Source organism: Panicum virgatum, chromosome 8K (assembly GCF_016808335.1).
Source record: "Panicum virgatum strain AP13 chromosome 8K, P.virgatum_v5, whole genome shotgun sequence".
Classification (NCBI taxonomy): Eukaryota; Viridiplantae; Streptophyta; class Magnoliopsida; order Poales; family Poaceae; genus Panicum; species Panicum virgatum.
Window position 1 is genome coordinate 33754105 of NC_053143.1, and position 3433 is coordinate 33757537.

At 41.5% G+C, this 3433-nt stretch overlaps 1 long non-coding RNA gene across 1 annotated transcript; it reads left to right on the top strand.

Moving 5' to 3' along the window:
* The first annotated feature begins 963 nt into the window (after nucleotides 1-963).
* On the top strand, nucleotides 964-3051 carry LOC120646273. Its single transcript, XR_005664351.1, has 3 exons — nucleotides 964-1068; nucleotides 1170-1282; nucleotides 2071-3051. It is a non-coding gene; the product is annotated as an uncharacterized LOC120646273 (long non-coding RNA).
* The last annotated feature ends 382 nt before the right edge of the window (nucleotides 3052-3433 follow it).

Consider the following 3433-nt stretch of genomic DNA (forward strand, 5'->3'; position numbering starts at 1 on the left):
AAGGTTTCATAGAACACGTTGCATGTTCTGCTCTTTCTCCAGTTGCTGCCACTCCACAAGGAAGGGCGAAGAAGTTGAAGGTAGTTAGGTCTAAGATGAATTAGTCTTGTAGTGGTTGCTGTCACTTTGCAGGGAAGGGCAAGAAGTTTGAGGTAGTTAGGTTAGGTCCAACATGAATTAGTCTTTGTAGTGGCTGCAGGAGGTTATTTTGTGATCGGCTCTATTCTGCTGTTAAAATATGCCATATGTGGCTAAAACATATAATTTTAGTCACCTCTTTTGATGAACTATGGTGTGTTTGAAGAGGTAAGGGCAAATCTATCCAGAATTTGTGTTTTATAACCTGTTTGAGCTGGAAATGATATTTTATGAGTTATAGTATCCTGTGGCAAATAACCATTGTTGTATAGTGTGTTGTGGCAAAAATCACTATTTTTAGTGTCTGTCCAGGAGCTAATTTTGCCTATTATTTTTGTATTTTGGGAACGCCTGATTTGTTTCTCGGTCGTTCTTGTCTCTTCTTTTGCTATTCATTTCATCCGCACTTTCCCCTTTTGCTTGAGATTTGCACACGGCGACTCGCTGGGGTTCCAGTGAGTTCTCTTGGTATTTTCCATTCCTTCTCTCTAAATCTCATCCTGTATGCTGTTTCTATTTCCTGTTGTGTTGTCATTTCTAAGGATTGCTTTGTATTTTCTTTGTTAGTTTGTTCCCCGGTGATCCCAGTTGTTGGCGTTCCTATTAGTTTGGTTCATTCCGCTCGATTCTCCTTCTCTAGATCTCGATTTGGTGCTGCTGTGCCTCCGCCCGCGTTTGCACTTGCACCGCCTCCGCCGTCCCCATCTGGGCAGCCTCCGCATCCTCTGCTGCGGCGCGCTGCCATCTCTCTCTTTTTTTCGTAGTGAGCTTGATTGCATTTTTTGGCTGCCTATCCAGGCACTCCGATTCCTCCTCCCCCCCATCCCCCCCCCGCTCTCTCTCTACTGGTGTGCTTGATTGCCTTGTCGTTTGCCTCTCCACTCTCTCTCTCTGCTGGCGATGTGTGTTTGTCGTCATCATGAATCACAGGTAGTTTTTATGCGATTTGTTGGTTTAGATGTTTGATTCGCTCGTCAGATCTGCCCCTATCTGTGGATAAATGGTTGAATCGTATTTTGGTTTCTGCACAGTTTGGGGATCGATTGCTTCCTAGGTTATTTGGGGCCTGAATGAATGGTGATTCCCCCGTCCTTGGAGGGGCAGTCAACTGAATCGACTTTTTATAATATTCTATCTATACAAGGTTCGTATTTCTAATTAGTAGGAATGCTTGCTGACTTTTATGTTCGTGAGTCAATTAGATAGGGGTGCCTGCTTCTGTAGCTCACACTTTTTCTTTATATTTCAGGGAACATTTGTAGTTTCTTGCCTAATATTTTAATGAGATTTTACTATGAACCTTTTTGTATGAGCCTGTTCAGTTTGATAGTCATTTTATATCCATAGTCTTGCAGATAGATGGTGTGCTCAAGCCTATTATATAATTACATTTTCAATTGGTGTTAGTTTGCTAGCATAATACATGTGTTATGATATTTGCACTATTTCCTACAGATTCACATAAGTCTGTCTGAGCCTTCCTGAGATTGGGTTTTCCAGCTAATTTATATACTCAGTTCTATGGGTTTTCAGGGAGCTGTTTAATTATGCAAGAAATTTTTTTTGATGAGTTTTTATCTGACTATAATTTTATAGTCTAAAATGGGATGCTGGTCTCAGGGAATAGTAAGTACATGGACAAAGATCTTATCTGACTAAGTACTAAATTTACAGTTAGCACTTACTATTTTTACACTATCATTTCAGTGTAATCTAGGTGTAAATCAACTATATATTCAGTTCAGAGCTGCTAACATTTTGGAACCTAGTGCAATGTAATTTTAGACTCCGCTGGCACACAATTTTTTCTTACCATTTGATCCTATTTTAACTTGTGCCATGTGCGCTGTATTTGGCTTGCTCAGTTTTGTTTATTTTGTTAATGGTATTTGGTGGGTCCCAGTTGTCAGCTTCTAGCTCTAACTATTTCAGATTGCAGTCGGCAAGGACACAACATCTCACTTTGCCTTCCTCATTCATAGTCACTGGTGAGGCATGAGGCGCTCAGGTGAGGTGATTCGACCATTCCCCCTATTCATTTTGTTGCCAATTCCATTGAATCCTTGGGGCTGCTCATTGTTGTTTCGATCTATTTGATTTTTTGTTAATTTGTCTTTGGCATTTGATGGGTTACTCACTGCCCCCAAAATAATTTTGCAAATCTGGAATTCATAGAAATATTTTGAATATGATTTTTGTTAATTTGTCTTTGGCATTTGATAGGTTACTCATTGCCCCCAAAATAATTTGCAAATTTGGAATTCATAGAAATATTTTGAATATGATTTTTGTTAATTTGTCTCTGGCATTTGATCACTTACTCACTGCCCCCCAAAATAATTTGCATTTTCGAATCCATACAAATAGTTTAATTCTAATATGTTATTTTGTCCTTTGTTTCATTTTTTTTATCTTTTCTAGGTTTTTTCTATTCGTTGATTTATTATCTGTTGGTTACAAATTTCAGGTGACGAAGTCACTTGTTTCACTCGAATATAGTCAACAAAAAAAATCAAGTGAAACAAAGGAGAAATTCACCTGAGTGTTAGAATCACTCAAATCACTCAAGTTAGTTATATTACGAATCGAAAAAAAAATTGAACTAAGAAGAGTTGGAGGTGCACCTAAGATTCACCCATTTGCAGCCCTAGGTTTGTGCCAAAGACGTTCCCCAGTGTTCCCTCTGTATCAGTAGCTAGCGATTCTGTATGTGCATCAACCTCCCGCCCAGTTCAGAATCGAATGTGAGCGTGGCAGAACAGGTTTTCTAGGACAGGAACTTTGTGTTCCCTGAGCTGGTTTCTAGCAACTTTAAGACGTGAATAACCATGACAAGGGATGTCTCCTACACGCTACTTATATAGATGTGCTTGCAGTAAAACGGCCCTTAGAATGCAGCAATTGTAATGCTAATCACTACGGGAGGCTGGCAGTTTGCCGGCACACGGCAAAGGGTGAAAAACTCACGGCAAAGGGTTTGCCGTGTGTTGCACATGACAAACAACACACAGCAAACAGGCGTCGGCAAAGAGGCCTTTTGCTGTGTGTTTTGTAGCACTCGGCAAAAAAAATTTGAAGGAATAAAAAAAACAGCCGCGCCTTTCGCCGCCGCCGGCACCACTGTCTGATTGCACGCCGACGCCTTGCCCTGCCCCTTGCCTTTGCACGCCGATGCCCTACCCTACCCTTTGCCCTTGCACGTCGTCGCGAAGCCGCCCAGGATCGCCGCCGCCGGATTGGAGCTCACATCGTCGTACTGCTGGCAGGATCCACATCGGCGCCGCCCAGATCCACA